The sequence below is a fragment of the Lissotriton helveticus genome, chromosome 6, assembly GCF_964261635.1.
Source record: "Lissotriton helveticus chromosome 6, aLisHel1.1, whole genome shotgun sequence".
NCBI lineage: Eukaryota > Metazoa > Chordata > Amphibia > Caudata > Salamandridae > Lissotriton > Lissotriton helveticus.
In genome coordinates, this window is record NC_136067.1 from 1498794980 (window position 1) to 1498821565 (window position 26586).

A 26586-nucleotide genomic window follows, 5' to 3' on the forward strand; every position below is an offset into this window, starting at 1 on the left:
TAAATTTTACTGCATCTTTTAATGACAAAGTAGCTTTAGAGGGGGCACATTCTGAGGCTTTATTTCCTATGGGGAGATCTGATTTGGCAGCAAAGTTAAATTAGACAAGCAGTTTTTCTATGGCGCAATACCTGATTTTCACGAATCTTGTCAGATTTCAGGCTCAGATTTTGACAGATCTGTGGGGGAACAGGTTATTTATCCTAAGGAACATATTGGTATTCCCCTTGGTCATAGGCACAAAGATGTTTCAGCTTACTCTTTAAGAGACAGTAACTGCAATAGTAAGTCCCAGTCAATTTCCTATTTTGATTCGGATTTAAGTCCACAGTCGGGTCAGTGGGTCTGGGTCCCTCATTCAGATTTAGCCTCTTCGGTGTCTAACGGCGCTGCACTCCAAACAGGTTTTAAGAAATCGGGTTTTACGCACTCTTCAGGCTCGAGCGGCTTGAAGGCTCAATTTTCTGTTACTTTTAATAAGGAGTCTGGTGTTACCGCTTGTTTGTCTGCGGAGCAGGATGCGACCTCAAAACTGGAGACTAATATTCAAAGAAGATCTGGAGCGGATGCTTCTTCATCGGCGGAGCAGTTTAAACGGATGTCAGCACATTCTTGGAGGTTGTATGATGGGGGTGTGGGTGATGGAGAAAAGCCGGTTGTGAGCAGCGGTTTGGTATCACATGAGGATATGTTGGATAATTTTGATGTTGATGATGATATCGAAGATGGGGAATTAAAGGAAGTTGATGATGATGAGATTTTGAAGACTTCACATAAGAAATCTGGAGTGCATAAGGGTTTGTCGGGGAAAACAAATGTTTTTAGTATTTTACAGAAGTCTATGGCGGACAAGGCATCGTCTAAAGCGGACAAGTCATCATCTAGAGCGGACAAATCGTCGTCTAGAGCGGACAAGTCATCGGATCAAGATCATCTGAGTGGACCTCGACAGCGGGACGATCCTAAAGAGTTTCAGAAACGTTCCTCTCAATAACCTTCAGGTAAGGGGCAATGGTGGAATTCATGGCATCAATCTGATCGCAAGGAATGTAACGTACATTCTATTGGTGTGAGTGAAGAGTTGGTGGATACTGAATTGAATTTATAAACAGATATGGTGTTAAAGAACACAGGTCACAGAAAAAGTTGGTGGCGTAATGAACAGTTCAATTCATCCCAAGAAAGTTTAAGAGGTTGACAATGTTGACAAAATCGATAAAGTAGAAGATCAGAACATACACAAAAAACTGCCTTATATGGGTTTTGCAATGCCTTTGGGGCAAAAAATAGAATTTGAAATCATGATTTTGCAAACGTTTTTAAACTTTTACTTAGGGATATTCAAGCCAAAGAAGGATCTAAGGAGGAGGAGTGGGAATTAGCTAGGAGGCCCAGGGTTCCAAAAACTATTGCGAATTGGACATCGGCCTTTCTTATATATGCAAGCGCATACTGTGAACGTCATCAGGATCGAGCCGTAGCGTTGTTCAAATATATGGATGTAATTCAGAAAGCACAAATGCATTTTGGAGGTTACGCCTGGTTGAGCTATGATGAGGAATTTAGGGCCAGGTAAAGTTTATTTCATGACAAACCATGGGGGGACATAGATTCTGAATTATGGCTACAGTGGATTTCTTCCACTCTTCCTCCGGTCACGACTCACACGGCTAGTGGTTTACTTATCACCCTTTCTAATCAATCAATCAATCAATCAAGACATTTATAGAGTTCGCTACTCACCCGTGAGGGTCTCAAGGCGCTGATGGAGGGGGGAGGGTGCTGCTATTGCTCGAAAAGCCAGGTCTTGAGGTGTTTCCTGAAGATGAGATGGTCCTGGGTCATTCGTAGGTGTGCGGGGAGGGAGTTCCATGTTTTGGCTGCCAGGTAGGAGAACTATCTTCCTCCGGTGGTGGTTCTGCGAATCCGTGGGACGGTAGCGAGGGCAAGGCCGGCGGAGAGGTGCTGGCGGGTGGGGGTGTAGAATGAGAGGCGGTTGTTGAGGTATTCGGGCCCATGTTGTGGAGCGCTTTGTGTGCGTGGGTGAGGAGCCTGAACATGATCCTCTTGTTGACGGGGAGCCAGTGCAGGTTTCTCAGGTGGGCGGATAAGTGGCTGTGGCGCGGGATGTCGAGAATGAGTCGTGCGGAGGCGTTCTGTATGCGTTGTAATCATTTCTGAAGTTTAGCGGTGGTTCCTGCGTAAAGGGCGTTTCCGTAGTCCAGTCGGCTGGTGACGAGGGCCTGGGTGACGGTCTTTCTGGTTTCGGTGGGGATCCATCTGAAGATTTTTCGGAGCATGCGCAGGGTGTTGAAGCAAGAGGACGAGATGGCGTTGACTTGCTTGGTCATCGAGAGGGAGGAGTCCAGGATGAAACCCAGGTTGCGTGCGTGGTCCGATGGTGTTGGCGCGGAGCCTAGTGCTGTGAGCCACCAGGAGTCATCCCAGGCGGATGGGGATTGTCCGAGGATGAGGACCTCCGTCTTGTCAGAGTTCAGCTTCAGGCGACTGAGCTTCATCCATTCTGCGACGTCTTTCATTCCTTCCTGGAGGTTGGTTTTGGCGGTGGCTGGGTCTTTGGTGAGGGAGAGTATGAGCTGGGTGTCGTCGGCGTAGGAGACGATGTTGATGTTGTGTTTGCGTGCGATGGCAGCGAGGGGGCTCATGTAGATATTGAAGAGGGTCGGGCTGAGCGAGGAGCCTTGGGGTACGCCGCAGATGATCTCGGTGGCCGCTGATCGGAAGGGAGGGAGGCGGACTCTCTGGGTTCTGTCAGTGAGGAACAAGGTGATCCAGTCCAGGGCCTTTCTGTGGATCCCTGTGTTGAAGAGGCGGGCTGTTAGGGTGCGGTGGCAGACGGTATCGAAAGCGGCTGAGAGGTCTAGGAGGATGAGGGCGGTTGTTTCTCCGTTGTCCATCCTGATGTCGTCGGTGACTGCGATGAGGGCGGTCTCGGTGCTGTGGTTGGCTCGGAATCCAGACTGGGACGGGTCGAGCGAGTTGTTAGCCTCGAGGAAAGCAGTCAGCTGTTTATTGATGGTCTTCTCGATGACTTTGGCCGGGAAGGGAAGAAGAGAGATGGGGCGGAGGTTCTTGAGGTATTTGGGGTCCACTGTGGGTTTCTTCAGAAGGGCGTTGATTTCTGCGTGCTTCCAGTTCTCGGGGAAGGTGGCTGACACGAACAAGATGTTTATGATGTTCCGGAGATGGGGTGCGATGATGGTGTCGGCTTTGTTGAAGATGTGGTGGGGGCATGGGTCAGAGGGGGAGCCGGAGTGGGGCGGGTTGGCATAGTAGGGGACATCCGCACTCTTGGCATTAAAGTCAGTCATGACTTATCCATGCACAGTCAGATCAGCTCGGTTGTGTCCTCCTGCTTTCTTTCTCTCCGTTTAATCCGGAAAATCTCCCGCTTCTTCTCCTCTGATGCTCTCAAATCCATAGTCATGGCCCTCGTCATCTCTCGCCTTGACTACGGGAATGGCTTGTATGTGGGCATACCTGCTTACGAATCTCGCCGCCTACAGGCCATTCAAAACCAAGCCGCTCGTCTCATTCTTTCCCTCCCCAAATCCTCTCATATCACCCCGGCTCTTAAATCACTTCACTGGCTCCCTGTTCGTCTCAGATCCTTTTTCAAACTGGCCTGTCTAGCATTCTTGGCTCACTCTCGCTCCGCACCCCTGTTCATCAACTCTCTTGTCTCTTCCCATGCCCCTGTCCGCACCCTCCGTTCTTCCTCTCTCTCTCTTCTTCACACCCCTCGTTTCCGCAAATCCAGAACCGGGGGAACCCGATTCTCAGTCCTTGCCCCCCAGTTTTGGAATAGCCTTCCTCTCTCTATTCGCTCCATTCCCATCTACTCCCACTTTCGCAAAGCCCTTAAAACCTTCCTCTTCCTTCAGGCATTTCCCTCTTAAATCTTTCCTGGGTCCCCTCTGCCGAGTTTCTGATCAGGTCCCCAGCGCCAGGAAGCCGCTTGGCCATCGCGCGCTTTATTAAATATTTTATTCATTCATTCATTCAAACATTGGTCACAGTGGCATGTGGCATGCTGGAATTTTAATAGAGGATTTTGTAGCAGACAATTTTGTCGGTACAAACATGATTGTTCCCAATGTGGAGGAAAGCACCCTATCACCCAATGTTTTGCAGGAGCAAAATTTGGAGATGTAAATGTAAATGTAGGTGTACTTATATAGCGCAACCTGTCACCCAAAGGGCATCCTGGCGCTTGCTTAGGGAACCCGTCCTGGTATTCCCCTGTGAGAAACCCCGGCAGGGTGTCCACAAGGTGAAAGTCAGGCATCCCGCTGCGTGGGGCCGTTGTGGAGATTAAGCAAGCTATTGCCCAGAGTCGCAGAGTGTGAACCCGTGAGTCGGGGAGGCACCGGGGCGAGAATTATCGAGTCCGTGGAATTTTTAGCCCAAGACCCGCCGAGGCGGGGAATTGAACCCTGGTCCAGGACCGATCTCAGCTTCCGGGTCTGCCGCCTCTAACCCCTGAGCCAAACTTCTCCACAAGGTAGATTCCAGCGGGGCAGAGGCACAACGTTGCAATATGTACCAAAGGGCTCCTACACCAATTAGAGTAGACGTTTTGGAGTATTGGTTGAGTTTTTATCCGGATGTAGGTGCGGCATCTAGTTTGCATTGGGGTTTCAAATAGGGTTTCCAAATTGGTTACCAGGGGCCTCGTCGGAGGAGATGGGCCGACAATCTCATATCTGCTAAATAGTTACCTCTGGTAGTACAGCAGAAGCTTAATGCAGAGCTTTAAGCAGGTAGAATAGCTGGCCCCTTTTTGAAGACCTCTTTTGCAAACTTGATCGTATCGCCTCTAAGAGTTGTCCCCAAAAAGAAAGAAGGAGAATGTCATTTGATTCACCACTTATCCTGGCCGGAGGGTCAATCTGTAAATGATTTAATTTCTTCCTCAGACACCAGTGTGACTTACGCTTCAGTGGACGATGCTTTGAAGTTGGTGAGGTCAGTGGGGGCTGGTGCACAGTTGGCAAGGAGCGATATAAAATCTGCTTTTTGCCTTCTGCCGATCCATCCTTCTGATTTAGAAATATTGGGCATGTTTTTTGATGGTGCCTTTTATTTTGACAAAGTTCTTCCCATGAGATTTTCTGTCTCTTGTGCCTCATTTGAGAAATTTAGCTCATTTTTACAGTGGTGTTTTTCCCAAGTTAGTGGACATGTTCTAGTTTGTCATTACTTGGATGATTTCCCCTTCATCGGTGCTAAACAATCTAATCAGTGCAGTCTAGCGTTACAAAGCTTTCAGGACATTACTCAGGAATTAGGTGTACCTTTAGCTCCTGAGAAAACAGAGGGTCCTAGTACAACATTAACTTTCCTTATAATAATTTTGATTTACAGTCTGAAAAGGTGGTCAATAGTGAACAAAGGGTTTTGGACTTCATAATACATTTGATAAACAAAGGTTTATCACACACTACAATTGCAGGAAAGCTGGCAGGTGTTTCTTTTTATAGGCAGCTGTGGTGGGGATATGATCCGGTTACAGGAGTGTTAGTCAGGAAAGTTTTTAAGGTCTCCGCAGAGAGAAGAAACCTCATTTTCCTTTAATGGAATCAGTGTCTTTTGACTTATTACAGTTGATTTTGGAACAGTTACCCTTTTGCTACTATAATGATTGGGAAGTATGTCGTTTTCGTTTATGCATGATTTGGCTCTTTTTTGGGGCTTTTAGGGTCTCTGAAGTGTTAGGTTTACGGGATTTTTCTGGTTTATGCCTTAATGATATTTTATTACAAAAGCAGAAACTTAGGATTTGGTTGAGGGCTTCTAAAACTGATCAGTTAGGTAAAGGTGTTTGGATATACTTAAACAGAAGCGGGGTAGTGAATGCTGTCCAGATGGGGAGTGGGAGAGTTTTTCTAATTTAGTTAGCTTCAAGCCGGGAGTAATATTTTGTCACATGGATGGATCAAAGATTTCTAGTTCTCAACTGCTAGCAATTTCAAGGAAGGCCCTTGTTAGGTTGGGTAAAGACCCCCTCTTGTTTGGGACACACTCTTTTCGCATTGGAGCTGCCACTGAAACAGCAAGGTTGGGTTGGGCATGGAACAACATTCTGAGGATTGGGGGGTGGAAATCAGCTTGATATGCCCGTTACCTTAGAAAATTATCTCTCTACTTTTTTCCATCGTTAATTGTTGTTTTTCTATTTAGGTCACGTGCAAGGCCCATTGTCAAGAAAACGAAATATTTGGATAGTAGGCCACTCATTCATAAAGTGGGCTGCTTTATTTGCTGAAAAACAAATTTATGGAAGATCTCTGGGACTCCCAAGTGCCAAAGGAAATCAAAAGGGGGGAGTGAAGAGGTGATGCCGGTGGGCACCGAGGTGGGCACGTCCTCCTCTTATCAGGGTTATAGGTTAATCAAAAAGGGCCACCTCACAATGGGTGGGTGTATATCCGGATGTCATTGGAATACACCTTCTTTGTTAAAATACCCCTCACACACCAACAGGGCCCTTGGTGTCATGCTTCATCATCGGGGTCTTCCCGTCCCGCTGCGGGGCGGGGCAGTGCTGCGAGAAGCGGATACGCTGGAGCACCTTTAGGTGGAGGTGCTATGTGTTGGGAGTGAGTGTCAGTGGGGTCAGGAGTGATATAAGAGTGAACATTAAAAAATACCTGGCCTAGTGGAAAAAAGAAATTTTATTAAACACTGGCTGGTATTATTAAAAGAAAAGTGAAGCGGAGAGATGGAGCTATTTAATGGGCTCTCTCTCCTATGTGGGTCAACATGTTTCGAGGCGCGGGGCCTCTTCGTCAGGACCTAGGGGAAGATCCCCCTGTCACTCACTAGTGTTTCTCCACAAAGGTAGAAAAGGTGTATATACAAGAAAAGTGAAAAAAAGGTAAACTATGTGTGTAACTACAATTAATAATTACGACACAATTAAGCTTCCACACTAATAATGTAGTATGCCTGCAAGATAAGAAAAGCTAATTATAATTGCGCCGATCCCAATGTGCGCTTAACTCTAAGTCACCTGTAAGGGAGAAAGAGACACACAAACACATATACCAGTTTGTAATGTTGGGATCATGCGTAAGCAGTGAAGGATAACCAAGCACATCCTGAGAAAACACACAGTCACACACAGATAGGTTACACATAGGGGATGTTAATAGCCAGGGGTTGAGGTATTCAAATTCATACTTATCAATGGAGGAGTCAATGCCCCATGAGCCAGCTTGAGACAGAAGGGTAAGGTGGGGTCACAACTGCAGAGGGGAAGAAGAAATGGGACTGCATTGTAATTCTATCCCATCAGGTGTTCTCCAAATATCACCAGTAAGTGCTCGCTGGGATACAGGGTTCATCCTAATGAGGCGGCTATGCCGTACTTACTGGTCCCCTCGCACGCTTGTGCTTCCTCCTTCGTCTGCGGCTTCCGTGGATATGAAGGAGGCTGCGGGCGGCGAGTATTTATGGAGTGTGTTAATTGTTTAATTGATCAATTAGGGAAGGAAAAGCCCGCCGAGATTACAGAGGCCCAAAAAGTATGTAATGCGGGCGGCCATCTTAGAGTTCTAGGTAGACCCCCCTCCCGTAGCTATAAATGCATTTTCGGTTTTGAGCCATTAGCCCCGATGCTCGGAAATATCAGGTTCGGACTTATCTTTTGCGGGTGTTCGAGCCCTTTGTCCGACCAATGTAGGTTCGGATTGCCTCAGACTGCAACCGCGCTGAGAGGCAGTGTGTACTGCCAATGCACCGCGCATGCGCCGGATCACTTGGTCACCGCGCAAGTGCGCAGACGTGACGCTGTAAACGTTGCGCATGCGCACATCTTCCCTGATAGTCACATTTCCAGGAAAAACAGCGTTTGTATGGCTAGAGGCCAGTGTTACTCGATATGAGAACATATTATGGCTGTAAAAGTATTGGGAGTAAAGATGCAGGATGTTGTGCCGCATCTATCCTCTGGTTTGTATTCAGACATACATTTTTATTTACTAAAGGTCTGGGAGAGGTGGAACCTTGAAAGAATTGCTACTAGAAACCTGGAGCCAGTTGCCTGCTGTTGATTAAACATAAATGTACAATCCAATTCACGGGGGGCTGGTAGAGGTACAAGTTAGCAGGAATGGCCCTGAATTTTTTTTTTTTTTTAAATTAATTATACTGCAAACCCGGGTCAGTTGCTTAGGAAATGAGTCACCCAGCAGGCCCTAGGTGTTGAGTTGGGCCCATGGAATATCATCATTCAGGCCTGTGCGGTGTGTTCCCAGACGGTACACCCACCGTTGTTCTTTCGATAGGAGATCTCTATCGTTTGCGAAAGCCTCGATGACAGTCCATTTCAGGTCATGGACACTGTGTCCTACAGTGGCAAAATGTGCTGACATTTTTGTTGCTGTCCTGCTGCAGCGTACATTGCTGCGGTGTTCACCCATTCGAATCTTCACGGGTCTGCTGGTCATGCCCACATACTCCTTGTTGCAGGGACACGTGATTAGGTAAACCACATTGCGGCTATTGCAATTAGTGAATGCTCGCTGTTCCCATGTAGACTGGTTAGAGAATGTGATACTTCTGCTCTTCTGCGTGTATTGACAGGACACACATGCACCACATGGGTGGTGTCCATTAACCCCTATGACTCTAGTGGGTCCAGTTAAATCAGTTGCTTTTGGTCTAGTATGGACCAGTAGGTCCTTCAGGTTCATTCCTCTTCTATGTGAAAACATAGGTTTCGGAAAAAATTCAGTTTGCCGCAGGATAACAATCTCCAATGTTTGTTTACGATCTTGGTGATCTGGTTGGAGTTTGTGTTGTAAGTTGTTACGCAGATGGGGCGTGGATCAGGTTCCTTCAGTTCGGTGTCATCTAGAAGGGCTTCCCTATTGTTGTTGCGGGCCCGTTTGAGGCCTTTACGAACAATGTTCGTAGGGTACTGCCTGTTCAAAAGTTTGCACTCCAATTCAGCCGCTTGTGTTTTAAAGTCATCAATGTTGCTACAGTTACGCCGTAGGCGGAGAAACTGTCCGTACGGAAGGTTCTCACGTAGATGGCGTGGGTGGAAGCTACTGTACAGGAGCAGGCTGTTCTTGGCTGTGGGTTTAAAGTGAGTGCAAGTTGCAAGTTTACCCTCTTTGGGGTAGATGTTTAGATCGAGGAACACCAGGTTTTCATTGGAGGCGGTGTGAGTGAATTTTAGGAACTGATCCTGATGGTTCAGCCAGTTCATGAAAAGGGTTTCAGCTTGTCCTAAGGCGATACCAACATATTGCGATAAGTATTTCATTATTAAATCACGCTTACTTTTAAAATTCATTTGGAGACGCATAAGGCATGGTCTTCATTAATTCAACGTCGGACCGTATATGAGGCAGGTTGTTCCTTATTCCATAGACGACATCAAATTAACCCTAACCGTCTATTACGTAACTGCAGGCCAATTTACCTGCATATGTTACTGTGAAATTTTAGAATTCTCAAGTGGTTCTCCCGAAGAAGGCGTGTGTAACGCCGAAACGCGCGTAGAGATTCCTCATTTACCCACTTGGTTGTTGTTTTTTATGACTGTATAATTTTATCCATGTAACTTGATTTTAAATGTGACGGATTATATATGTTGAAATTCCATACATCATTTGCCTTATAGATCGATTGTGTATATGTTTTTTAATTAAAAAAAATATTTTTTGTAATATATTCCAAATAAACCAGAGTTATATGAACGTGTTTTCTAGTTTATCCTTCCTGTACACTGCTTCACTGTACACGTATTCTGTGCCTTTATTATCATTGTGTCATTGTACCTGATATCTTTACAGGACCCCTAAGTTGCCTAGGTATTGTTATTTTGATAAATATTGTGCCCTGACCTAGGAACTTGTTACTAGTCTCAGGGGGTCCCTTTCTTATATGTTCAATTTCCCCAGGGATATGCCAGTTATTGTGCACTGTGAAATCATCACTATGGATGCGCCGTATTTACAATGTGGTGCACTATGGGGCAAAAACGGCACAGATATGTGATGTATCTGTGCCGTGAAGGTGGCGCATTGCTTGAGATGCGTTGCAAGTGAAACGCATCTCCAGCAATACTCGGGGGCTCTATGCTCACAATGCTGAGTCAATCCTTACACCTGCTGCTTCAAGCAAGTGAAGGGTTTTTACGCAGCATGAGCTCAAAAGTGACAAAGTGAAATATTCAAGATTTCACTCAGCCACTTTTAGGAGGAGTTCCTGCGCCGGAACGCTCCCCATCCCCCCGTGTAGGAATGTCTCCTTCTGGTACAGGAATTTACAATGTAACGCACCTCCCAGATGCATCATATTGTAAATAGCACACACCATGGCGCATCTTTTGCACCACTGCTGCGTCAGAAAAGTGATGCAATAGCAGTGTAAAAGAGGCAGAAGAAGGTTGTAAATCTGCCCCTAACACTTACAAATTTACCCAGGCAGGTTCACCAGCAGTGTAAAGGGAAGCATAGACTTGTAACATATTTATGCACGTATGTTACATTCAAGTGCTTTGAAAGTACTATAAGTAAACACCTTATAGATTTATGCTGTAGCACTTCCTTATAGTTCTGCACTTTCACATTCACCATACACTACTAATGTATTCATTCATTCATTTATGCACCACACATTCAATCAGACAAAGTGTTACACACTATTATAACAAATATAGTTTTTTTTTGACCATTGAAGGTAGTTCTGACAAGAACTTTTTTTTTGTCTTTTTAGTTTTGTATTTTTTGAACAAGTTTTTTTTTTAAACAAAAAACTGAAACTGGAACCAAAAAAACTGTGGAACAGCAAGAAAACAGTAAACAAAAAAATGATTGCCGTGGACAACGGTGGTTCCGTTTCCTGCGCACAATGAGGTCAATAGATTGTTCCCCATAGCATAATAATTCATCGTAAAATTTGTAACGAATAGTCAGATCTGCAAAATCTGGTTGTATGTTTGCATGCGGACTGCTCGGCGAATGTGGTGGTGCACTTGATATGCTAGGAACAGCAGCTTGACGCTCCTCCTGCAACCTTTGTGTTGCAACTCTGGCGTAGTTGTTCGGGTGCAGATTCTTCACATGGCGCACCATGCTTGCTGTCCCGAATGAGTATTTTTGTTGGGGTCACCCCTAGAGAGAGTAACCTCACAAATTTTACAGGTCACTTTGGGAGCGTTGACCTTTTTTTCCTCTTCAGGAAATGTAAAAAAATTCCAAATAGCAGCTTCCTTCCTCTTCTTCTAAGGCTGCTCAGGTAGAAATTCTTCATCAGAGGAATGTTGAGAAGAAGAGTCAACAAATTGAACCATGGTGAATTTTTTTTCTAAATGACTGAAGCTCCACAGAAGAGATGCTTCTCCTGAGAAAGTCAAAGTAGAATGATTAAAATGAGAGGGGTCTTTGAACAGTTGGAATAGGAAGTGTTATGAACTAATCAAATCTGTTCTTTGAAAGTCACATGGCTTTGCGTACGCTTACGGGGCGTTTACGGTGTTCTTACGGTGCGAGTACATACGACGTATCGGCGCGATTTGAGTAATTGTTTTTAAAAGTAATATACGCTTATTAAAAGTTAAAAAAAACTATTTTCATGATTATCCCAGATGTCTACCTTTAAAATTTACATTAAATACATAGATATATCGTTTTAAACATTATAAAATTTTCGTGAGGTACGTGTGCGGGGCGCCGTACAAGCGTACATGACGTCACGCGGAAGCGCCGATGCGCCGCATAACGTCAAAACGTATTTGTGAAGTGTACGCGGGTATGCGCAAAGTACGATTAGCCGTACAAAGGACGGTGCGATCACCCCCAAATTATCCCCCCAAAAAATTGGAAAAAGAAAATACATAGAATTAAATTTTAATATATTGGAGAAAACATTTTATAAAAAAATTCTTTTTGAAATTTGTTTTGTTATTATTTTACATTAAGAATAAGGAATATAACTTAAATAATAAAATACCTATAATAGAAATGTAGGAAATTAGTAGAAAAAGAAAGAAATATAATAATTAATACATTTAAAAATTATCATTTACAAAACCATTGAAATTCACTGAAAAAACCATAGGTTTCACACACGTTATAGTTAGGAATTAGCATTTAAAAAACCTTAGAAATTCACTGAAAAAACCAAAGGTTTCACACATGTTATAGTTTCACTCATACAAAACCATTGAAATTCCCCCGTTATAGTTAGTTCAGCAAACTATAACTTGCACGTCCGCATTCCACTGCTGATGACGTCACATATTACATCACTCATGACATGGTCAGTGACATCACTCATGACATCACTGATGACATCTCAAATAACATCACTGATTACATCATCCAGTGAATGTGTGTCTTTCTGAAAAATAAATAATTTTTATATATGCATATCTAAACGTCTATGGAAGAATAAACTGTTAAATAAGTGTCTAAATGGATGTTTTTTTCTGTAAAATTGATTGTATAACTGCCTTATTAAGTGTATCTTAGTGAATACATGTATTAGCAACTAATGTTTAAATATTTAAATATCTGTATCAGTGTCTCACTTTGTGTATAAATGGCTGAACTAACTATAACAGGGAAATTTCAATGGTCTTGTATGAGTGAAATGTCCAGCTAACTATAACGTGTGAAACCTATGGTTTTTTCAGTGAATTTCTAAGGTTTTTTAAATGTTAATTCCTAACTATAATGTGTGTGAAACCTGTTTTTTTCTGTGAATATATATAGATATATATATATATATCCTCAAAAAAGCTCCTGCTGGCAATCCTTCGCCTTTGTCGGGGTGTCTCGTTCCGGCGGAGCTGCCGGTTTAACAATATCCAAAGAAACGGTGTTCCTACACGAGCACTTAGAAAGAATGACACACCACAGCATCAGCACGGTATCCAACCAAGTAGGTTTATTACTTCATAAACCAAAACGTGACGCGTTTCACGCTTCAGGAAGCGCTTGATCACACAGCCATGCCATTACAATTCCGTGTATTTAACTTGTGTACAACAGACATGAAAAGAGGACTGTATCCTTCACCGTGTCAGCCATTATTGAATGATGTAATTCATATCAAATAAATGCATTAAATATTTATGCTTATTCAATAAATGTGTATTTTGCAACTCAATTTGTCTCATTATGCTTCTATGCATCCTAAATTACTTTACATCATATTCTGCTCGCATCACGATCTTATCGGCATAAATCATTACAGTGTAAGTAATCATTATTATTCTGTCCCTCAGCCATTTTAAGTGGTCAATGTGCCTGGTAGATCTCCTTTTCATCCCCTTAACACTCAATATTGACAATGCAGGACCACAGCGTGTAATCACGAGAGGTATGCGGGTTAGGGCGTGGCTTAATCCTCCGTTGCCATGGAGCTTGGGCTTGATTCAAGTCTAACTTTGTTGAACCGGTTAGTGTTAAACACGGACAACAGGTTGTTCCTATATAGACAGATCCATGGTCATACCGAGTGTATTAAGAAAATCAAACTCAGAAACGGACAAGGTTAATTATAGTCCGTGGGTCGATTCAAAGATAGAAATATCTCCTGATTAGTGGAAGATCTATCTTCTTTACTTTATCGGGGTGTGGAGTGGAGTATCCTGCCCCTTACTGACCACTGGTGTGATTATCTCTTGTTAGTGAGTTGGGATTCTCTGGAGTCAAGGTGGACAGCATGTGAATACTGTTCATTCATCACGGCTAGTAACAACACAGTCACATACTTGAATACTCAAACAGTGCATGTACAACAAATATAGTAGTTACAATCCAAATTCTTGGTAGAGAAGTGGAAAGAAGATAAACACAGAGAAAGGATAGGGATACTGGTGCCGTCATTCTGAGACATCATATTATTATTATTATTTAAAACATTTGTATAGCGCGGCTGTCACCTTGCAGGTATCCTGGCGCTGGACAAGAGAAATTGCTCCTCAGATGGAAAGTAGGAGGGAACTGAGAGCGGGTAGCTATCATAGGTAGTTAGGGGAAGAGCCAAGTTTTGATACGTTCCTGAAAGGAAGGAGTTGCGATGTTTGGCGAATGTCCAGGGGCAGTCTATTCCACAATTTTGCAGCTGCGACTCTGAAGGACCTTCCCCCAGTCCTAACCTTGTTGAATCTGGGTACTGTGACAAGGTAGGCTGAGGCTGAGGGAAGAGCTCTTGTGGGGGTGTACCAAGTGAACATAGCTTGCAAGGGTCTGGGCCCGACTCCGTGCAGTGCTTTGAACACGAGGCAGAGTGCTTTGAAAGCCACTCGTTGCTTCAGCGGGAGCCAGTGCAGCTCGGCTAAGGCCGCTATGGCCGAGGATCTCCTAGTCCAGCCGAGGGCTAATTTGGCGGCGGCCGTCTGAATCCTTTGGAGTCGATCTAACAGTATAGCTGGGGACTCGAGCAGTAGAGCGTTACAATAGTCAAGGCGACTAAGAATAGTGCACCTGACTATTAACGCTCGGGCCTGTGCGGGGAGGAGTGGCATGATCTTGCGTAGAGAGCGCAGCAAGGCAGAGCAGGTGGACACTGTTTTCGCCACCTGAGTCTCCATGCTAAGCTTGTTGTCCAACATGACACCCAGGTTGCGAACAGAGGTAACTGGCAGTGGCTTTTCCGGGACTTCCGGGGGCCAGAATTCGGTTGGGAACAGGCGAGGAATCCGACTTCCAGAGCAAAACAAAACCTCGGTTTTGGCGGAGTTGAAGTGCAGAGAGTTTTTGTGCAGCCAGCCAGCAGTGTCTCTCAGGCAGTCATGAAACGATTCTATGGGGATCGATTCTTCCCCCTCCCTCGAGAGAATGAGCTGGGTGTCGTCCGCGTAATTTATGGCTTTTAACCTATGGGATTTTATCAGTGTGACCAAAGGTTTGAGGTAAACATTAAAAAGAATGGGGCTGATGGACGAGCCCTGGGGCACCCCATGGGGCACTGGGGAGAAGGCAGATTGATATGGAGGAAGGGACACAGTCTGCTTCCTGTCCCGCAGGTAGGACTGGAACCAGAGCAGGGCAGTGCCATCAACCCCAGCCTCCTTTAGTCTCTTCAGCAGGATCACATGATTGACCGTGTCGAATGCGGCAGACAGGTCCAGTAAGATCAAAGCTACTGCTTGGCCCCTGTCTGCACGCATACGAAGATCCTCCATGGCCGTGAGGACAGCTGTTTCGGTGCCGTGGGCTGGACGAAAGCCAAATTGAAAGTCATCCAGGATGTGATTCTGCTCCAGATGTGTAGAGAGACAAGAGCTTGTGATGTATTCCTATAGGTTCTGTATCGATCCCCCTATTCCTGACCCTGTTCTGGTTAACAAGTTAACTAGCAGCCATCCCATGATGCAGAAACCGTTATCTGATGAGGCCGAACTACGGCACAGGAACGTGTTATCTGATTAGGTCATAACGCTTGCCATCTAATTAGACAAGCGATATTCCTCCAGCCCCTGATAAGGCATACGGAGTTCTCAAAACAAATCAAACCTATGACAACCTGGGAAAAACCCTGCGGCCATTGTTTTGATTTCACCGAGAACTTCAGCAAAAGAATGTGCTAACGACCAAGTCGTATGACATCCTTATTTACGTATCTATGTCCATCCATACGTCAATCTCGGCACCTTACAGGTATAAATATTACCGGTATTGCCTTAAGCAAACACACGCGGTGGTGACGAGATCGGAGCAGCCAGACTTGCCGAAGCCCAGAGCAGAGCAGACCCCGCTGACGCAGCCCCGCCTTCCTGACGCGCTGAGAACGAGACGCTGCTTTCTCCTGCCGAGAAATCCAGCTCCGGCGCTTCCGGGTAGCCCTCGCAGGCAGCCTGGAATATCGAGACCAGAGACGAGAGATACCATCCCTCATTCATCCTAGACTCCAGGTACAGAACTGAATAACCCTTTGCAGAGAATTCTTGAGTCAGTCACTTGGCAAAACAAACTTAACTTAAACTGCTACTTTCTATTCCCGCCCACGTATTAGGCTTAGGTCAGGTACACTGGGGTAGGCGTAGTTAGAAACACCAGTTGAGTACGAACGATTAGTCAAATGTATATATGTATGTATCTATTTTATTCATTTTAAACCACCATATGGCTTAGAAACCATATAAATGTTTTTACAGTATTATTTTATACTTCTGCTTTTATTGTATGCACTTTACTTAACCATAAGTATTGCAATAATATCGATCCATTTCTCTTGTATGAGAAAAGAGACTGATCAATAAATACCATCTTTTTGCTATGCCTAGATTCATAAACATGGCCATAGTTAGCGTGGAGTGGGTGTGATGTATTCCTATAGGTTCTGTATCGATCCCCCTATTCCTGACCCTGTTCTGGTTAACAAGTTAACTAGCAGCCATCCCATGATGCAGAAACCGTTATCTGATGAGGCCGAACTACGGCACAGGAACGTGTTATCTGATTAGGTCATAACGCTTGCCATCTAATTAGACAAGCGATATTCCTCCAGCCCCTGATAAGGCATACGGAGTTCTCAAAACAAATCAAACCTATGACAACCTGAGAAAAACCCTGCGGCCATTGTTTTGATTTCACCGAGTACTTCAGCAAAAGAATGTGCTAACGACCAAGTCGTATGACATCCTTATTGACGTATCTATGTCCATCCTTACGTCAATCTCGGCACCTTACAGGTATAAATATTACCGGTATTGCCTTAAGCAAACACACGCGGTGGTGACGAGATCGGAGCAGCCAGACTTGCCGAAGCCCAGAGCAGAGCAGACCCCGCTGGCGCAGCCCCGCCTTCCTGACGTGCTGAGAACGAGACGCTGCTTTCTCCTGCCGAGAAATCCAGCTCCGGCGCTTCCGGGTAGCCCTCGCAGGCAGCCTGGAATATCGAGACCAGAGACGAGAGATACCATCCCTCATTCATCCTAGACTCCAGGTACAGAACTGAATAACCCCTTGCAGAGAATTCTTGAGTCAGTCACTTGGTAAAACAAACTTAACTTAAACTGCTACTTTCTATTCCCGCCCACGTATTAGGCTTAGGTCAGGTACACTGGGGTAGGCGTAGTTAGAAACACCAGTTGAGTACGATTAGTCAAATGTATATATGTATGTATCTATTTTATTCATTTTAAACCACCATATGGCTTAGAAACCATATCAATGTTTTTACAGTATTATTTTATACTTCTGCTTTTATTGTATGCACTTTACTTAACCATAAGTATTGCAATAATATCGATCCATTTCTCTTGTATGAGAAAAGAGACTGATCAATAAATACCATCTTTTATTGAACACGCCCGTCTCTTCCTTTTCTCTACAATCTGGTGAGACTAAGAATGCACGTACTGACTGAGTAAAATAAGTTGTCTTTTGTTTTCACACGACTCTAGAGATACACTCTTGATTAGGGGAGAGCAAAGTTGTCATGTTCTATGGTTGTCAGAAACTAAATCCCTTCTTGTCTATCCAGGGAGGTTCAACTCCTCCTTGCCTATTCGAGAAAGTTTCTAGTGAACTCTGAGCTAGCTGGCAAACCCAAAACTTTAAGTCTAATATCGACAGTAGAAGACCTAGTTAACGTCTGGTCTAGGCCTATACTATTGAAGGTATTATTCCAATGCGCAGAGCCTATTGGGATAATAGGAACTACACTACATGGCGCCCAACGTGTTTGGCAAAGGCGATAAAACTAACGTAAGACATTAGAGTAACTCAGTCATGCTATTTCACTCAGACCCCTTTTTTCCCATAATACTCCAAAGACGTCTGGAGTGGGTGAAAGGTTATATCCGCCAAACCTCGCAGGAGGAAACTCCTATGTATGGTTCTTGGTTTAGTGAACGTTGAAGGATACACTGTTCCAAAATATTGTGCATCTAATCTTTGTTTCCATAAGAAACCTGATCTGCAAACAAACGGAATAACCTTCTGGACAGTACAATGTCAGACAATGAAGGAGATAGAGAGGCAGCTAGAATAACTGCTGAACTCGTAGCAGCTGATAATGCACTGCAAGAAGCAGACCCGGGTATAATAATCATCCCGGCCAACACAAGGAAATCTATAACTTTAAAACTTATAGAAAATGGACTGACACCTAGAGGTGGCACAGTCATATTCGTAATAGAGGCACACGAATATCGGCAGACAGAGGTATTCTATACATGGATAAACTTTCCAGCAGCAACGCTGTAACAAAGCACTTCCACTATTACAAAACAGAGGATCCTCCTAATGAATACACTCCTTTCGAGGAGGTGGAAGTGCCACTTAAATTTCAAGAGCACCTGCTCTTGTTTAATGGCGCCCTAAAACATAATAATCACATCACCAGGCTCGGTCCATTAGGTTGACCAGGAGCAACGTGGCCGGTCCTAGCCGGATACACACCACATCCAGACATCGAAAGAATGTCTGCAGCAGATCTTTTAATACAACTAAAACAATTAATAAAAGTACATAGACAATTAGTCCAATATGTAATGCGGACTTCAACAATCCAACCAGCAATTAAAATTCCACAACTGACCCATCATCAGGGGAACACAAATAAAATTACACCACAGAACATACAATCCTGCCTGGGTAAAGTACCAGCTAAACGGGAACAAATACCATTCTGGTTAGCACAAAAAATCACCCAAATAGAGGCGGTGTTTCCAGACACCACCCCGTTAGAAAAACACAGGATTCTGACTATCTGTCTTCCAATGGGAATCGCACCACACGTGGAGGACTGTGACACTTGGGGTACAGTCTTTGCTTCCATTTACACAAAAACGCATGGTGTTCCATCCATCTCGGTAATACCAGATGTGCTAAAACAAATTCAAGATGAATACGGTCCAGAACCCGCTTTAACTCTTGGTATGAAATTACTAAAAGACTTCAAGCAGGTCTCGGCAATACTATTAGCCAACATAAAGGGAGAAGCAGCAAACGTGGCGATCCGCCAGAGGTTAAAAGAAACAGATATAGCAGACCAACCAGCTGAAATTGCCAGAATTATAGAAAAATCCTATGAGGAACTAGGCAGAGATAGTTTAGGTGGAATACCAGTAAAACCGCAACTGATTGAAAGTCCTGAAAAAGTATTTTTTAATAATAATTTAACATCACAAAAAAAGAGAGCTGGGATGGAAACAAACAATCCAATCCTAAAGAAAAGAAATTCCAGTCCAGAGGAAGGTCTCCTCGGCGGAGAGAAATATCTCCGAACCAAAGACACAGGTCTCCCCAAAGTGATCCCTCTGGGAAAAGATATAACCTTAGAAATAGGGATAATATAAAGAAGCCTGATAGATATCAAGATTTTGATACACGCCCCTCTCAATCTTTTCAGACTTCCTCGCAGAAATCGGAAAGAAGAGGACGATCAGAACAAAGAGAAGAGCACGCCAAGTCCAAAGACAAGGAACCTGCTCATCTAAAAAAGAAATTACAATTTCCAAAAAAGAAGGTAGCCAGTATTAAAGTAGTTAACAATGCCGAGAATACTGAGGACACAACTGAAAAACGGAGAATGGGCTCAGACAATGCTAGACAGCGCAGCAGAAGTGAGCATAGCTCGCAAAGTCCTTATGAATCTTCTGGAGACAGTGGACACGAATGAATATCTTCAAGTGGAAACTGCAGACACCAGAGTTGGCAAACCTCACAAAATATATGAAATAACTTTACGTATAGAAGGGGATAAGACTAGAAAAATAAGGGGACTCTTTTGGGATATTCTCTCCAAGGGCTATGACATCCTTCTAGCTGAAAAAGACTGGCCACCAGAGTTTGTCAGGGACTGCCCTCATGGCGAAGAAATAATTATGCCTGCCTTCTCAAATCATATCCCAATTCATAAAAAATACACACTTGCTAGAAAGTGGGCAGTAGCTCAAGCTCCTGCTTTATATAAAAATCACGTAGGATGGGATGAGGACTCTCCTCCTCACAAAATCCAGTTAAAATCACAACCTACTGCACAAAGACAGTACCCAATTAAGCAAGAAGCTAAAAAACAGGTAAAAGAAATCCTAGATCAACTAGAATACCAGGGGGTGATTGAGACATGCACCTCACAAATGAACAACCCTTTGTTTCCGGTCTCCAAACCAGACAATTCATATCGTCTAGTTTTGGATTACAGACACCTTAACTCATGTTGCAAAACTTTTGCAGTACAAAACTCGCATAGTGCTGCACTAATGAATAACATAGTGCGCAAAAAATACAAAACAACATTAGACATCTCTAATGGATTCTTTTGTCAAAATATAGCACCAGAGAGCAGATATTTGTCTGCGTTCTCAATAAATGGCACTCAAAAACAATTCTGTCGGTTAGCCCAGGGATACAAGAACAGCCCTGGAGTATTCTCAGCGAGAGTAACAGAATTACTACAAACATACGATGACGAGGCATTATCATATGTCGACGACATTTACCTAACAGATAATGACTTGGATACTCACTTGAAGAGAGTGAACACCATAATACTTGGGTTCGCAGCAGAGGGTTACAAATTCAACTTTAAAAAATCTCGAATTGCCCATCTAACAGTCCTGTTCTTAGGATATGAATTATCAAGTGAAGGCAAAAGCCTGGCAGACAATTTCCTAGAGAAATGTGCCGTACTCCAAGCACCTAGAACACTAAAAAACCTACAGTCAATTCTAGGCTTCCTAAATTTCGGAAGAACATACATTGCAAATTACGCAGAAAGGGTCAAGCCCCTTTATGATCTAATAAAACCAGATTTTAAAAGAACCAATTGGACTCAAATACACACAGAAATTCTGAGATCCTTACAAACTGACATGTTAATTAAAACAAAATTGGAAACACGTGATAACACACGCAATCTTGTGATTCGAGTCATCCCAGGAAGATGCGGATTCACATACCTGACCTCTAATGAGGGAGAAAAGGTACCAATTGCTTTCAAATCACACTTGTACACAGAAGCTGAAAAGAAGTTCAGCATTAAAGAAAACATTGTTCATGCAGTTCAAACCGCAATAGCTAGAGAAAAAGATAAAGCTGACGGTAGACGTATCACAGTCAGAACAGCAGAATCAGCCTTTGAGGCATTAACAACACCGTGTAATTTACCAACAACAACATTGAATCCGGAATGGATACAATGGGTGAATTCCATTACAATGGACAAAGTAAACTACTACTTTGATCCAGAACTAGAGGAACTAAAAAATCTAGAATATGAAAGAACATTCCCTCTGCCAATCGACATTCTGCCCTTACGACAATACGCATGTGTAATCTATACAGACGGACAGGCTCAACCCTCCGTTTGGGGAGAACAAGCATACAACCCCACATGTGAGATTACAAAAGAAGTGTGGCGCGGAGGTAAACTAAGACCTCTATTAACAAAAACACACTCAGTAGAAACTAATTCAGAACAACAGACTGAAATAATAGCATTAAAAATGGCGCTAGATAATGCAGATCGCGAATTCCAAACACTAATAGTGTCCGATTCATATTACTGCGTCAAATCATATAACAACGATTTGCAGACATGGATTCAAAACGGTTACAAAGATGACACAGGTGCAACAATAAAGCAAAAACTGCGTTGGGAACAAATAGTTCTGTTACAAAAAGAACTACCAAAGACTCACGTGACACACTCACTGAGTCATCAGCGTGATGGCGTTCACGTTGCAGGGAATTCATTGGCTGAGACAGCCACAGCGGTAGCAACTAAATCGGCTTCCGTAGCTAGAAAAAAGCGTACAATAAAATACATTGACGGTGAAACAGTGCTGGCGGTGAGAACGTCATCAAAAGGCGACTGCTCAGCGCTACCGATCAACTATCCACTCAATTATACATACATAATCAATGCAAACTCCGTCCCTTTTGCTCGAATCCCTGGAGTGGGGGATAGAGTAATTCCAAACATGGACAGGAGAACCTTGTTAATTGCAGACGCACATATGGGTGAGGGTCTCGGACACCTCAAACTAAAAGATTCTCTGGAAGAATTACAATCAAGGTACTGGTGGCCAGGCATGAGCCTGCATCATACCATTTTTGTAAAAAACTGCCCAAACTGTAACAGAAATCGCAGTGGTGAGAGAAACGGTATAATACCGTGGCGTTTCACTTCAGGAAGGATCAACAGTAAAAAGCAAAGCGTCCGATTAACATATACAGGCTAGTTTCCACTTATAATGTAGATCCCCAGCACTCGGCTGACGTCTGGACTGTTATACAAAGATTTGCGAGTCTAAATGGCATATACGCTAGGAGCATGCTACGTTTGACCATTGTTTTCACTTTAGCATTAAGCCTGAGGGGAAACATGGCCAAATGAGCATAGCATAGCGGGACTCTTTTCACTTCCTTCCTGAGGGATACGGGATGGTGTAAAGAAAAAACCAAGGCATAAAGCTATCTATAACGGAAAGGATATTAGGTTCGGGAGCTGGGTGGGTCAAACATCTAATAAGTGTCCAACGTAGTCTAAATAACATGCCAAGAAATTCTCTGAGGGGATTCAGTCCGTACGAATTATTATTTGGAACTAGGATGTTAGTCTTAGACCTCGACAGTCAGACTTCAGTGGTGAAGGAAAAAAGCTTTGATATCAAAGATCGTTTGGCTATTTTGCAGGACTTAAACGAAACAAGAAAAGACCTGAGCAACATAAAGTTGAAACAACAGCCAACAACCACTGAAGAACCACCACCTGTCCCAGCAAGACCTGTCTGGATTCCAAAAGTCGGGGATCTAGTCAGAGAAAAGATCGCGGTAAAGAAGGAATTTGGGCCTTCTTACAGAAAAGCAGTTCCTGTCTTGTCTATCAACGGGACAAGATCAGTTGTGCTACCGCCGCTTGCTGGTAAAAAGGAAAACCGAGTGGTATCCATCGACCTGGTAAAACCACAATCATGTAGCCGATAACAAATAGTAGGCCAAGTGGACTCCCGATAAGTAGTAGAACACCAAGGTTTGCTACAAATACAGAGGTCCAAACTAAGAGGCTAATCACATTCGAAACGCCTACAGAAGAACAACAAGGACTGTGCAACAATGCAATGGAACTTAAACCTCTGAAAACCCAAATAAAAACATTTAGTACAGACACACCAACCTACAATGAAGTAACAAACGAATATGCAAGAAACAATAATCCTGAAGCAATTGGAACAATTGACAGAACTGCATCCGGCTACTTCATAAACTTTGATGATTCCTCTGAAGACCTAAGTGAATCAAAAACACAGGCATCAACAAAAACCATTAAAGAAAAAGCTAAAGAACTTTTGAAACAACTGAAAGAAACATATCTGATTTCTCCATGGATTGAATTTTGGGTGGGTTTTGGTGCATTTATCCTCATACTTTGGCTCATCATGGTACTAACTTTGGGACGCTTCATTGAGGGAAAATATGCTAAAATGGACACAGCAAGTCAGAAAATCAACTTGATCCTCAAACCACACACATCTTCACACGTCGAGAAAAGAGAACTTTCTTCAGTCAACTTCACAGCCAATCCTATACCGGGTGGGGTAGCATGGGACAACACTGACTATGAAATTTATGGTCCGGTCGAAATCCTGAAATATCCACACCAAATTAAGATCTCATTGAGTGACTTTGTAAAACCAAGCTCATTTGCTGATGATTGGGACTTTGAAAGTATAAATAATATGATGTCTGACCTAGTGATGTCTGCTAAATTTACCAAACATGATTATTTGCAGGGTTCGACAAATTATGATAGTATGTACTGTTACAACCACTATGGTAACCATTTTCTACATAAATCTGCACAACCTAGAAATGTTTTAAATTATAATCAATGGGAACATTGTGCAACCCCTCCAAAAGGAAGCTCAAGAACCTTTTATGACAAATATTCATACTTTTCAGGTTTCAACACAAGTAATGCTGAAACATTTTATTTCAAATTATCAAATAAGACAGGGACAAAGACCATGCTAACGAACACAAAGTTGATATATTCAGACTCATTTTTTGAACAAATGAATACTTTTGGTTTTGATTATTGGGACAAAAATGTTGAAGTAAAAAGTGTTTGGGGTACAAAAGAATGGCAAGTACAAGGTATAGAATCATTGTTTAGAGCCTGCATGATCCCAGAACAAATTATATTTTTAAATGACACTGTTCAACAAACCACCTGTCTTGGCTTAGCCAATATCAAAGACTTAAATAAACCGTCTATTCCAAAGCCAACAATGAACAGCAATAGCTCTACAGATGAAGAGATAGACGTAAACTATGTACTAAACCAAAACAGAACACATCCTGATTGGAAACAATGGTTGATCTGGCCCACAGATACTAATAACTGTCAAGATAGATTCCTGAACAAAACACAGGGGTTCACATTGACCAGGCCAGACCCTAGATATTCCCAAAGACAACACCCAGGGATAATAACCACCTACAGTGTGGGCAAATTATGCCTTCAATGGCTACAAACTTCCACACTGACAGAAATTAAGCAACACCTAACTTTACTTACTGATGGTGCTGACTTGCGTGATTTCATTATGGGACCGCGCAAACAGCGTCAAAAACGCTTCATAGCAGCCTCTGTATATGCAGCTTACAACGAGGCCTGGAAGGTTACTCAAATTGAGACAGCAGAAAGTATACGGGAAATTGACCGTATTAATTTGGAAAAATCACTTTCTGTAGTGGACAATGGGTTAATGACTCTGTCCTCCAGAATTTTTTCTTTGGACAGCATTGTGTCTTCAGCAATCGACATAATATCGCAAGCCTTACTGTTGTTACAACACGGTCAGTCTCAATTGCGTTCTATTGTACAGCTTGGCTGGACGTTACAAAATCTGCGTTCAGGCTATGTGCCTTGGCGTTTAATCAACACAACGTCACTTTTCAATATCTTTAACCTTACTGATAAACAAATCAGTATGGCACAAAAGGGTGCTGATTATACAATCCTGAGCATTGAGAAACTTGAGAGATTACCAGTGACAATGTCAGAACGACCTGTCAGTGAATGGATAATACATGGGATAATTAATATTCCAATATCAACCTTCAGGTTTCAATACTGCCAAAAATATATACAGGCTGGCATGTACGAAAAATTGGGAAAAGGGTACATTAAGACAACATGGAACTTGCCCTATTCACATGCATGTGTCAGTAATAAAGGACAGAAAGTGTTTCTTAGTGGCAATAATTGTGCGATGTCACTAAGCGGTACACTTCTGTGTAACGGAATTAGTTTGCATGGAGCCTGTGAAGGGAACTCAAATAACCTTTCATGTCACCAGCTAGGCGCACCTGCAACAGAGATAGAACCATTCTTTCAAAGACTCTATAATGGGAGTTACAATCTAATTGTGGATCGCAGATGTTGTAGTCTTATGCCCGGGATTCCTTATCTCGTAACTACGACTGCGAAGGTCATGTGCTGTGGACACTCATTGTTCCCCAGCTCCTTTCCAGACAGGGAGGCAAGGGCATGGCCCAACTTGAAAATTACATCTATTCGAATAGATACTTTAAGCAGAATGAAAACAGTGCTTCTTCAGACGCCGACCAGGCTCACGTCATCAAAAGAAACGTATGATCTCCTAGTCGCAAGGACGACTGCAGAGATTCACTCATTGTTATCAACTAATTCCCCCATACATTTCGCAGAAATCCTGAATGAAATCTTAAATATTTCTGATACCAGTGGAGTCTCAAAAGTATTTAAGACAGTATTTTCGATGGCATTAACACCATTCAAAGCCATACTGGGTATTTTTCCAGATTTCGTCCATTCGATTTTTGGCGGACTTCCCCTCATTTTGGGACTAATTGCAGGAATCCTTTTCCTGGTCCTAATATTTCGTTATGGCAAACCGTGTCACAGACAAAACACCTGCGACAAGGGAAGAAACAATCCGAGCCATTGGATACCGGGACCGGATATCAAAAATCCTGGGACTAACCCGGCTTAGAGACCTGAACATGACTTGGTTTCTTTCATTTCGACCAATGTGGCATCGATGTGTTTTACCTGTATTAAGGTGCCTGCTGTGCGGAGAAGAATGCGTGTTGGACACCTGTCTGACGCTACAATCGGATGCGCCTATGGATGCAGAAACATTGTTGAGTCCAATAAAGGCTCATGCTTTGTGCTGCCCTCAACGGCTACCAATCCTGATGACGGCATTCGTGGAAACTTCACCACTGCGATTAAGGGGTAGTGAAGTTCAAGATGAAAGCAGCATCGATCAGGTACGACCTTCTGTCAGCAATACTAATCAAAACGCCAATGGAGACAATCATGCGCACGAATGCATGGTTACACCTTTTTCCGAGTTAGTGGAACTCTCCCAGGAAGCTGTTGACAGCTTTTTCGAAAGTCTAAATGATATGATGTTCTCACCAGAGCAGAAATAGAGACTTTTAGGCAAGCTAAGAACACGGCGTTCCCTGAATTTGGCCTTCAACTAGAATAACAAAATAACATGAACAAATCTTCCTCCAGTTCACGGACAGCGATTTTTTCAGCAGCCCCAAAATATTTTTTCGATTTTTTCGGGACACTTATCTTCTG

The 26586-nt window shown here is 43.3% G+C and overlaps 1 protein-coding gene across 1 annotated transcript in view; it reads right to left on the reverse strand.

Annotated features, from left to right (window-relative positions):
• Positions 1-26586, reverse strand: part of LOC144762757 (uncharacterized) — a 408845-nt gene that overhangs the window by 231915 nt on the left and 150344 nt on the right. The window lies entirely within an intron of this gene.